The sequence below is a fragment of the Vipera ursinii genome (genome assembly GCF_947247035.1).
Source record: "Vipera ursinii genome assembly, chromosome: 1".
NCBI classification, from domain to species: domain Eukaryota; kingdom Metazoa; phylum Chordata; class Lepidosauria; order Squamata; family Viperidae; genus Vipera; species Vipera ursinii.
The window spans coordinates 120,075,050-120,088,345 of NC_139512.1; positions in this window are offsets into that span (position 1 = coordinate 120,075,050).

Consider the following 13,296-nt stretch of genomic DNA (forward strand, 5'->3'; position numbering starts at 1 on the left):
TGTATTTGAAGGTATAAGAATTATAATTAACAAAGACATCCTAGAGATGCCTGCTTGATTTCTGCATGCAAAATAACACACGGGCACACTATTTATTCACTCAGTTTATGTACTTTATTGTATCCACAAATGATATAATTTAATTTGTTAAATTTATTTGCCACCTGTCATGCCGTGCGGCTACTCTAGGCAACTCACAACAAAAATGGAGAAATGAAAAGAAGTGTAAACGTAACAGTAGTAAAGTAATGGAACAATAGAATAAGGAAACATTGATATTGTGATAAAAGAATAATGTTCAACCTCCGTTTAAAAATAGAGGTACTTGCAAAAATTATAAATGACACTCTTAAGTTACAGTCCCTGACATTATGATTCTAATGCCATTAAAGTCAATTTTTAAAAAGAACAGCATTAAGCAAAAATAGATTTCACATGAGAAACAGGGAATACAAAATTACACTGAATGTTGCATGCAGTAAAGAGGTCTTGGATTTAGTAGAAGCCCACCTTCCAGTAGGAGAAGACAAGTAATGTTACCAGCATTCTTCAAGCAATTCCATGACAGACCAGATCCACTGGCTTTGAACTGTAGCAAAATGGCTGAAGTGAGATACAGTTGTGGTCAAAGCAGGAATGGAGTGCCCATGTATGTTGGTGTAGGTGTAGAGAGCAAAAGGAAGTGGAGAGCATGGCGGGTAGACAGTCCACTGGGATTGCCAGTGAGATAAAGTGAGCCAGTCTATTGATCGATGCATCTCTACTCTTTGTTGGTTCTGGTGTGGCAGATGTGATGGCATAGAGTAACAGCTTGTTGGTGGTGGTCGTTACCTTTAAAGCCCTTTATGGCATGAGTCCAGAGTATCTGAGGAACCACCTTATCTTGATGGGATTAACCTGTCCCTCTTGTTCCAGTGGAAAAGGACTACTACGGATCCCGTTGGCAGAGTCCAGGAGAAGAGCTTATTCTGCTGTGGCCCTTACCCTCTGGAATATTCTCCTGAAAGAGGTGACATCCACTTCTACAATCCTGGCCTTCCAGAAGAGCCTAAAAACCTGGGTCGCTTATTGGCTCGGGCCCCCAATAGGGACCTACTACACGGGGTGGCTGACAGGGTAGAGAGGAATCTCACTGTCAGGCTACCCATCATCCTGGCATTCAATTTTTAATTTTTTATTCTAATCTTAATTGATTTTTAACACTTTAAAGCTTTTTAACACATTGTAAGCTGCCTAGAGTCACTGTATTAGTGAGATGGGTGGCACATAAATTTAATAAATAAATAAAATAAAATAAACATCTTGGACTTGAACTAGGGATAGACCACGGGTCCTTTTGCAACCTGTAGGATCTTGAAATCTTTGATATGAGAGGAGAAAATGCCACCAGATGCATCTACTTATCTGCTACTTCTTCCTATCGCCAATAGGTAGGGAAAGAAGTTTGCACCAGGTGAGCGGTAGTGTTGAGAAATTGCTTTGTTTTGGCCAAGCATGTGTTGTTGTTGTTGCTGGTGGTGGTGTTTTTTTTTTTTTGTTGTTGTTGTAAAGAGACTTTAAACCGGTTGGGAGCTTATTTTTGCCTCTCTTCTGATCTGGAGAACTCCAGACTCCTGCTGTCCAATCCCATCTCCACCAGAGTGAGATCATATATCCCATGTTTCAGTGCTTTCCCTTTCTTTGGCTACTTATCAAGAATCTTCCCCTTCCCGAGTAAGTCTGGAACTTCCATCAACAGAGAGCTGTATGTGTTCTGCAAGTACTTGGCAAGAGCATTAGATAAGTAAAATGGGTAATGGGTAATGCATCGAGTGCTTTCTTTTCTTGGCATGTGTTACTTTGGTTATGTTGTATTATTTTGGTTTTGGTCATGCAAGAACTCTTTCCTGGAAGGATGTCTGGGTCATGGCTAGAGCGCAGTCATAGATATGATCTATGTAGCGATGCTAGAGGCATGCAGCTATGACTGTATGCATGTTCTTTCCATGTGCATGATTATAAGGTGGGAGTATGGCAGTAATTACTTGACTACTAGGTTATGGCAGAATTGTCAGGCATGGTGTCCATATGTCTGATTTTTGCACAGTTGTTTTATTTTCTACTTGGGTTTTTCTACTTCCCTTCTGATCATGCACTAAATATGTCAGTCATTTTGCCAACATGGCAAAATCTGCTTGCTCAAAATGTTGCTCATTGTTTCAAAGGATTTTATGACCAGGTGGACAATATTTCTTTTGAAGCTGGGAATTAGTCTAATCAGTGCTTTTTTTTGTAAAAGAAAAAGGTGCCGGAACTCACACATGCTAGAGGCATGCCGGAACTCACACATGTCATACAACCCATCTTGCCTACCCTACAAGGTTCCATCCAAAAAAGGTGCCGGAACTCCGTTCTGAGCGTTCTATGAGAAAAAAAGCCCTGAGTCTAATACTAACTAAGACATAAGACAGAATACAAATTGTACTTCTAAGCATTAATTATAAAATTAAAGGATCTGAATCCACATTCTTTGTCATATGAAAAATATATCTGTACCCTCCTTGTGGATTAAACTAGTAGATATTTCTTTTAAATTTTCATGTTGGTGAATTGCATGTGTCCTATCAAATACAATACTTAAAGCATCTCCTGCTTTGATTCAGTGTGCAAGGCACAGGTACATCTCAATTAGTGTGGTTAATGAATCCTACAAAATGGCTGTATTATTCAATTTTGTACAATTGAAAGTGATATTTCTATGGAAAATTGGGTAATTGGTTCCATCTTGATGGAAATAGGCAATTACGCTTTTTAAACATAATTTTAGTATGTTTATTAATATATCCTTTACAACGATGAAAGAGGATAAACTCATATCCAAAGCATACCTTTTGTAAACTGCCCAAAGTTGCTTTGGAGAGTGAGATAGGTGCCTCATAAATTTAATAAATAAATAAAAATAAATACCTACCATCTCCTATATTCTGCTGTAGTTCTTCAAGATGAACTTCTTTTTGGAGCTTTCCTCAAACAGAACCTTTTCTCCATATTGCAAACACAATGATTAGAACCGCAATAACACTTGTACATGCATGAGCCTCAGCTGCACACATGTGAGCCTTATGTAACTGAATTTGGGCTCACATTAAACACAACATCCTATCAATTTATAATTTGTACTAAATTGAATATCACACTATTCAAACTTGCGCTAATCATGACCTACCTGAATAGCATTCATTAATTTGTCATACATCATTTCCAGATATGGAACTAAATTAACCATTCAGCCCTTCTCATGCACAATATGCTGATCTTTGATGACTAAGAAGAGACTAGCAGAAGACAGATTTAAAAATGCAAATAAGCATTCTGGCCAATGTAGGGCTTATTCTCAGACCAAAAATGAATGTATTATTATTATTATCTGCTTTTCAGAGCTATTGCCCCTCAAAGCAGTATACAAGTTAGAAGACTAGAAAGACAGAATAGACTGTGAACCTACTGGATCACATGAGTTATTTCTGAAGGCACCGTATCATTCTCTTTTGTATGAGAACCTAATAGATCTTGATGGAGATCTTATTATAGAACAGAATAACAGAGTTGGAAGGGAACTTGGAGGTCTTCTAGTCCAACCCCCTGCTCAGGCAGGAAACACTATGCCATTTCAGACAAATGGCTGTCCAATCTCTTCTTAAAAACTTCCAGTGTTGGAGTATTCACACCTTCTGGAGGCAAGTTGTTCCACTGATTAATTGTTCTGTCAGGAAATTTCTTTTTAGTTGTTGGTTACTTCTCTCTTTGGTTAGTTTCCATCCATTGCTTCTTGTCCTGCTCTTATCACTTTGATAATCATTTCTACTCTGTTCTATTACCTCCATTCAAGGAAATATACTGTAGTGTTATGTAATGGGTTAAATGAGAACAGTTGCAACAGCTGCACAGCCGATACCACCAGGTGGTGCTGTGCCGAAACTGCTGTGACAGGGATCAGCTTTCGGCGAGAAATCTGAGGTTTGAAATGATTGGTTGAATGCGTACCTGGCCAGGTATATAAGGGGCACAGGTAACCCTGATTTCTCAGTACAGTTTCTACCACCAATAAAGAGCTGAATGATGTACTCCTCTGCCTGGTGTCTTTCCTGCGTTCCAGAACCCACTACACTATACAGTATATAGTGAAGAGCACATTTCTAACTTGGGATATGTAATATATCCACTCAGAACTAAACCTAAATCCACGTTCAAAGGCAGCCTGTAGTGCAATGAATGGAGATGGGGGAACAGGAGGCCCAGCTGGGGATTTCCGATTGGTGATAGAGAGGGAGAAGATCCAGGCCTGTCAACACAACCACTTCTCTAGTTCTTTTTATTCAAGCATGTACGTGGGGGTAGATTTCCAGAATTAAAGACATGAGCATTCTGTGTGAACCCCATGTCTCAAAAATGCAGCATTGTTTTAATGTTAGTTTAAGTAGCAAGGAGAACAGGGACACTCAAAGATGGCATTCATTCATTCCTCTTCACATTAGCCTAAATACCAGGAGTTCCCCTGCTGCATCTGTAATCATCTTCCTATCTCCTTAAGTAGAAACATGTAATAGAAACCAAACTTGACTTTCAAACCATTCTTTATTGAAAAGCTGCTGTACGTGGAAACTTCTGTTCTCTGCAACAAGTGTCCAGCACTTGGGCATATTTTCACAGACTATGGTGAAACCACTTGCACCAGCACTGGGAACATCTTGGACAGGAAGATGAGACATCTGAAGTATATATTTCAGTGGGATTGTTTATATGCGGCGGCCAAGTCTTCCTCTCCTGAAAAGAGACACCAATATGTGGAAGGTAGTTCTTCTTCAGATGCATTTGGTTTATTCTATTCCATGACTGGATGTTTGGCCCCTGGTTACTACGCAGTGTTGGATTTGTTCCATATAGTTTTCTTTTATCTGATAAAACTGTTTGGCCATACAGTAATTCAGTCATCCCGCCGAATGGAAAGCTGCTTGCATTTTCTGCTGGGCCAAACCAGACAGTAGCTGGTACTTTCAATGTGTAAGATGGTCTGCTGTTCTCCACAGCCCTCTCTTTGGCCTCAGGGGCTGTTTTTTTCACTCTCCCATCAGGCCATCTACTTTTCCTGACATTTATCTTGCTCTTCCCAGCCGGTGGTTCTCCTCTTTGGACATCCACATTGTTCTTTATAGCATGCAAATCATTTTTCTCAATGTTCATCTCGCTCTTCCCAGCGTGCAACTTGCTTCTCCTAGTCTGAATCTCTTTCTTTTGAGGATATCTTGCCTCACCAACTTTCAGCTCACTTTTTTGTGATTGCACATCTGCCTTCCCATTCTCTCCTCCCTTTTGCGGGGACAATGAAACAGTATTCTTTCTGATAGGTCTCATGTATCCAGGAACTGAATCAGGTTGGTCAAATCTTTGTTTCTGCAAAGTTGGTTGCCCAGTTCTGGTATCCAGCTCCTCTTTGGGGCAAGATCTGCTCTTCTGTGCTGGAGGCTTCTTAATTTGCAGCTTTCCAGGAAGACCGTCAGCCTTCCCTTTCTGAAACTTTTTCTTGCTGTGATGTTCAAATTTCTCATTCTGCTCTTTTTTCTTAATGGCAAGCCTCTTTCTCTCCCCACTATATTCTTCAGTTTCCAATTCTGCTCTCCCAATTTGGATCTCCTGGTTTTCATCCTGTTCATTTTTTTCTTTGTCTGGCCTACTTTTTTCTGTCTGAGCCTTTCTCTTTCCGTTGCAATGCTCACTATTCTCACTAAGAGGTTCTCGGCTGAACTTCCTGTTCTTAGCACGGAGCTGGCTTTTCACACCAGACCCTCTTTTCATCTCAGTCTGCAACCCATTTCGTCTCCTGAGATAATTCCTGGCCTGAAAATCTGCTTCTTTGGCAAATAATTTATTTTGCTTTGTCTGGGACTTCTCTCGCACACATACGGGAAGGGACTTGGCAGGGTCTGAATGGTTAAACTCAGATTCTGGGTCTGCACTAAGTTCAGTGGACTCACTAATTTCAGAACTGGACTCAGATTTTGATTCGCTATGTGACTTTCTAGATTCAAGACTGAGATTATCCTCCGACTGCGATGACTCATCAGCAGATTCAAAGGTTGAGTCGTCATATTCATAACACGAGCCGCTGTCATTCTCTGAAGTGGACTCAGTTCCTTGAACGCTCTGTTTATCCAATTTTGTATGGGATTCCTCTTTTCTTGGGCTACTGTTCTTGGGTTTCTCGCGAGCAGACAGCACACCTGGAAGAAACTGGATTTTTAATCTAATTAAAAGACTAACTGAGCATCTCAGAACATTAAAAAATCCCAGCCATCCAGGATACAAATATTTGTGGTGTTCTTCCTGACCACATCTGACTACCTACTCATACACCCCTGAAGGAATTCCATACCTAAAGGCTTAAGTGGAAAATATAGTATACTGCACTAAGACATTAGAATAATTCAAAGTATTTCATTTATTATGTTTAACTTACTCTGGACTTTCAGTGTAGGAAACAGAGCTAGATAAATATACATTGTGGATAATACAGGTAGAGCTAGAACTTACAACCACCACTGAGCCCAACCTTTCCGGTGTTAAGTGAAACAGTCATTAAGTGAGTTTTGCCTCAGTTTACAACCTTTCTTGCCACAATTTTTAAGTGAATCATTGCAGATGTTAAGTGAGTAACGTGGTTGTTAAGTGACTTTGGCTTCCCCGTTGTTTGTCAGAAGGTCGCAAAAAGTGATCATGTGACCCCGGGACACTGCAATTGTCATAAATATGAACCAGTTGCCGAGCATACAAATTTTGATCACATGACTTTGGGGATGCTGCAACAGTCGTACGTGTGAAAAAGAGTCCTAAGTCCCTTTTGTCAGTACCACTATAACATTGAATGGTCACTAAATGAAATGTTGTAAGTCGAGGATCACTTGTACCACAATTGTTTTCCTATTGTTTCTGCTAGCTTCTAAAATCAAACCTAAACGCCCTCACAAAAATATTCAGCGTAAGGATAACAACTTAAATTTTTTAGGAACCACAGAAGGAGTTGTTTACACTTTGGAGGATCAAGAATGATATTTTCTGTGTTCAACATCATTAGATATGGCTCATAGTCATGAAATCATCACAAATGCAACACAGAGGACAGAGTTTATTCAGTAGGAACTTTTGGAATACATGGATTGTAATCAGTATGGTACAGAAGAGAAAAATGTACTGCTCTTGTCAAACTGATACTACTTTGTGTCCTTATCAATATCTGCCAGATCACTTGAAAGCAAAACACATTCTGTATTTTAATTGTTTTGCTGCTGCCTTGATGATCTAGGACTCTACAGTCTAGCAATACCTAAAATTTCCAAGGGAGTAGGACAAGGCTGGAGTCAAAGCATGAAAGCTACTTTGCCATTTCAGTTCTGCTTCAGGGTTAAAATGTCGGTTGTGAAGATAAACTGTCAGACACTGACATGCATCTCTCTGGCAATATTTAGTAAAAAAGAAGGCTGGGTAGTGTGTATTGCTATTGCCTTCTTCAACGTCCCTAAACGAAGACAACAGAGTGGAGTGGGGATTGTAAAACTGACCAGAATGACACCATTAGTGTCTTCATTAACTAAATGTCATTATACCATGTTGTAATAAGGAAACATATGTCTTTGGTGACCAGCAGTTCCTCATAAGTATCCTCTGATATTTATCCTCAGGTGTGACTCTGTAAATCAGGAGAAGAGCCACAGAGACACTTGTGAGTTTAATGTTCCTCCATTTGGACTTGGACAACAGTCAGCTAAGTTGCTAAATTACTCACCAGTTTCATTCTGTTTATCGCTGAGGGAACAGGGAAGGTTACGTTTGTTCTCTGAAAGGAAAAATGTACCCTGAAGTTACCTGGTGCAAAAATTAGTAGAGTTATTCAGGATTTTGAACAATACCATGTGTTTATACAAAGAAACAGTAATTATCTAAACATTCAAACACTTTGATGCTACAAAATGTATCAAATGCAAAGAATATCAATGCATAAATATCAGTTAGGAACAGCATTGCCACAAAAATATAGAGAACATTTTGCATATGTTTATAGTTGGTTGCTGCGGAAATTGATCATAAGCCTCTAGCTAGTATTTAAAGAAGTCCTGTTTCATACACTTCTATGCTCACAAAGACTATAACCAACTCCTTTAGGAGAGCATTTTCGTTAACTCCAGTTAATGTCCTCCTCATAGTGCTCTTGGAAAGGAAATATAGGGAAACTTTATATGAAACCCAAGACTGCCCCCCCTCCCGTGATATGGGTACCATAGAAACCACAGATCATGTTCTTCTGTACTGCCAGTTCTACAGGGTCATTCACCAATGGTTGATTACCCCTCTTTTATTTAAATTTCCAAGGCACTCTGATAACTTTTATTTGTACTGTTAAATAATCAAAATCAATTTATTTCCCTAAAAGTAAAAAAAACCCCTTTGCTTTGCCCACAAATGGTTGCTAATAGTTCTTGTTGTTAGAGAATAGTTTTGTGTTATTCATTTTATTGATTGAACCTTTATTGATCAATGAATGAAAAAAAGATCTGACTGTCTACAAAAGCTTTTTTTTTTCATTGTAAATTTGTGACTTTCTCTTTGGCAGCAAGTTAATCATAGATGATATTCTGTTCTCAACATTCCTTAGAGGTAGGGGTGATTCTGAGCAGAAAAGAAGCAGATTCATATTTATGAACTGTATACATTAACTCCAGCTTCTGATCCTATTTGTGGAGCAAAAAGCTCCAGAAAACTGACAAGATTTTTCAGGATATAATGCGATCATAGGAGAAAGTGTGTACAAGAGGTTTATAACATGTGTAATAGATGTTGCATTTTAGATATAACATGAGAAAATCATTCTTTGAACAAAGGATATGACTGAAGTACATTCCTGAGTGATAGTTAATTATTAAACATGAAAATGGCATGTTCACACAGTCATTTATTGTCCTGATATTAATGGAAATAGAAACAATTTTATAAGGGATTGTTGGTATTACAAAGAGAGATGATAAAATCTAAATCTAACTCATCTATAAAGAATCTGTTGAGCTCTTGGTTTAAAATTGCAGTAAATTAATTTAAATATAAGAGGCAACAACTTTACTGGTTTTAGATTAGATTTAGATTCATTACCCAGAAATATGTGATATATACTGAATTCTAGATTCATTATTCATAAAATAAAAATAGTTTTAATTAATTAAATAGATTTCATGTTAATGGCTAAATGTACTTGGATCCACACATATACTGCATTGATACATTACAATATCCTAGATTCTTAGGGAGAACATGATGTGTATGAAGGCTAACACAAACTAAAGAACTGGCAGTTGTGACCTCACATTGTTGTATGCATATAATAATAAAGGTTAGTTAGCTGCTGGAACAAGACTGCACAGACTGATTGCAAACAGTGGCATGACAAAGTAGCAACAATGGTGTATTGCAGGCATGTCAAACTCACGACGTCATGTGACGTCGCGCGACATATCGGAACTTTTTCTCATTGCCGAAAATGGGATGGGCGTGGTTTCTTTGTGACGCTCCGGCCCGCGGGCCGGCAGTTTGACACCCCTGGTGTATTGGAATATCTGCAGAAAATGCCACTTACCTGAAGCAAGAATTGTGAGACCACAAAATATTATATACAAAGTAATAGAAAATGAAAATGAAATGCTGTGGGACTTTAGAATTCAAACAGACAAGCACCTGGTTCACAACACCCCAAATTTAACAACTGTTGATAAGAAAGACAAAAAAAAAGTCTGGAAAGTAGACACTACAATATCTGGAGACAGCAGAAGAGAATAGAAAGAACTGGAGAAAATCACAAGATTTGCAGTAGAAAAACTGTGGCAAAAGAAAGCCAGGATGGTAGCAATAGTAATAGGCACCAAAACATCTGAAGCAACACTTGAACACCATCAGCATCAATAAAATCATCATCAGTCAATTACAAAAGGCATTTTTACTTGGAACAGCTTACATCCTGCCCAACACCTTTAATATTGTTAAACATCTGCTATCCAAGGTTCTTAGGAAGGACTATACCGACAAAAATGCTAAATCCAGTGTAAACATCTGGCTGACTGCATGACCAGCCTTAGTATATTAAATCTATATGCTGCTCAATTCCCAGTGATCCATCTAAGTTTGTGTCACCTGCAAACTTAATAATTATTTTCCCTACCTCTCTACCCTTCATTATTAAAATTATAGAAGAACAGAAAACTCAGGACTGAATGTTATGGCAATTAACTCAATACTTCCTTCCAATTTGATGAGAATCACACTCTGAATAATGTTTTCAAACAACAATGCCTCTGCTACTTCGTTGTTACTGGATGCCATGTAGCCCATATTTAATAGGCTTGCTAATCAGCAGATCATGAGGAACTTTGTCAAATATTTTGCTGGAGTCAGGTTACGTTATGTTGGCAGCATTCCCACAATCCATTTATGGAAATTATAGTCTCAAAAAATTACATGACAAGATTTGTTCTTCATAAAACCATGCTGACTTTGGCAGCTGGTAGTTTCAAACATTGTCTTCAATATGTTTGTGAACTTTAAGGTTTCCTCTGGAAACTTCCCAGATATCAGTGCCAAATGCACCAGCCTCTAATTCCTTGCATTCTCTGTTTTCCTTTTTTGTTTATGTTTTTTGAAGATAGCAATGTAGAAGAATAGGCTGCTTAGAAAAACTGGACAAACCTATGCTGCCTTCTTCCCCTCTTATTTGACCTTTCTTCCCAGTATCAGCACGGCAAAATTGCCAATAAAGCTGCAATCTTTAAAATAGGTATGGGAGGACAATGGAGGAGGCATTGTTTTTGAAGCTCTGGAGCCACCAGCAAACAGAATAAATCAGCCCAATAAAATAAGGCATATTTCCTTCAGTGGAGTAAACGGTCCAAAGGAAAAGCAGTATAGAAGGACAGCAAGGGAAAGTGCAGGTATAAAAGCTCAGTGTGGAAAATTGCAAGTACTCTACATGCTGGCCAGTAACAAAAAGAAGAAATTTCAGAGAGAGACAGTGCAGTGTTCATACAACTAAAACATTGCTACGTAATAGTATTGTAATAGTAATACTAATATTGTTTGAATAGTAAACCAGTAGTACAATAAAGAGTGCAATAATTGTTATAAAATTAGTGGTTAGCAGAATGGAATGGAGTGGAATGAATGTAATAGAGTAGAGTAGAGTAGAGTAGAGTAGAGTAGAGTAGAGTAGAGTAGAGTAGAGTCACATATAGACTTGTAAGTTTACTTTTCACTTTTGTACCATTTTTTCCCCAAAATAAAACATCTCCCCATCCTTATAGGGAGATATGAATATCTACCTATTCAGAGTCCAGTGAATCTGGGTCAATTTAACTGAGTACAATTTTTTTAAAGAGAAAAAAAGGAACACTTGATAAGGAACATTTGCTCTTTTCCTTTTATATGGCAGTCCACTAGTTTCCCCAGAATTTCTCAAAAGTGATACATAAGCACTGGCTAGATCCACAGCATGTTATATCAAGTTCAGAATAGCTGCAAATAAATTGGAATACAATTATTAAACTTGTATTGCAGAATGCTGAATAAACAAACATTTGTTTGAAATGAATGTGGCAGGTTAGCATGTCTAGAATAAGGTAACTTTCTGCAAAGTTGTTTTTCAGAAGAAAACTTTGTGTAAGAGTGCCATCACATGCTGTGTTCAAATGAATAAGGAAAAACAAAACAAAGGAGGAAAGTGTATTATGACAGCGCACCAAAACTCTCACCACAATTGAACATCAATGGTATTGAATAAAAGCAAATAGTGGAATAATTGAAACAGCAGCAACTGGGCAGGTTGTTCCACATTCTTGAATTATGGACCTTTGTGCAGAATTTTTTTAAAGGAGATGAAATTGATACAATCTATGGCATAATTCTTCAGTAGAATTAAGGACAAATAGGGAGACTGCTCTTTGTCTGTGGTGGTTAATGTTGTGTACTGGGTTCGTTGCACAGGAATGAAGAAGAGGCGAGTGAGTTCAGCAAAGATCATGGTTTATTGCTTGCAGGATCTGAACTAGAGAACAGGGCTGCAGATGCAGCAATTTATACCCTGGCCCCTAGGCAGCGGCCAATAGGTTTGACGCAACCTATTGCCGCCCTAGGGGCAACCAATAGCAGCGCTGGAGACGGGTTGTCTGAGGAGCTGGGAGCCGTTAGCTAGCTTCCCTGTTAAAACAACCTTCCAGCAAATACCACATGGTGTTCCTTTAACAAAAGCAAGCCCAATACATTACACCCCTCCCCCCTAGAATGAACAAACATTCAAACAGACGCTGATGGTCGGGCTGTCTGTGTACTTTGTTGACTGTGGTGTCTTCTTCAGGGTCTTCTGTATGTTCGGCATCCTGGTGGACGGCTTCTTCGCATTGCATGGTTTTGGCTGGCCGAATAGCTCATACAGCCCCACCGGCGGCTTCGTCCACCATGACTTCCTTCTGTGCGTCCAAGAATGATAGGACCTCTTGGGTGAAAAGCTTCTGCTGTAGTTCTCGGTTGCGAAGGCTGCAGACAAGCCAGTCCCATAGTGTCTCCTCGATGTCGGAGAACTGGCACAGGCATGCGGCCTGCCTCAAGGCCACGATGTATTCGGATGCAGTTCCAGTTGCTGTATTCTCTGCTTGAAGGCGTAGCGCCATGCAATCACCGACGTCTTTGGCTGGAAATGTTCCCCAAGCTTCTTTTTCAAGTCCACGTGGGATACGGACTCCAGCGGCGTTGGCACAAACAGGTTTTCGGCTAAGTCGAACGTTGCTGGGCTGCACACACAGAGTAGCGTGGCGGCCTTCAGTCTGTCCTCAGAGACCTGGCTTGTCCGAAGGTAGTTCTTGACCTGGGACACGTATGAGGGCCACTCTTCTGGCTGCTTGATGTTGAATTCTCTCAGCTTTCCAACCTTAGGCATTCTGCTGGTCTTCGCGGCTGGGTTCCAGCGTCTTCGAATCCTGCTCCTCCGTTGCCCAGGGACTGGTCCTCTGAGCGCGTGGTCACTAGCGTGGCTGAGCTAGCCGACCATAGGGGGGGAATTAGCTTTCCCACCAGGTGTGTGCTGCCTCTCCCCTAGTGACTTTCAGCTTCGACGGAGAAGCAGGATCCCACCTTTGTCGCCAGTGTTGTATAAGGACAAATAGGGAGACTGCTCTTTGTGGTGGTTAATGTTGTGTACTGGGTTCGTTGCGCAGGAATGAAGATGAGGCGAGTGAG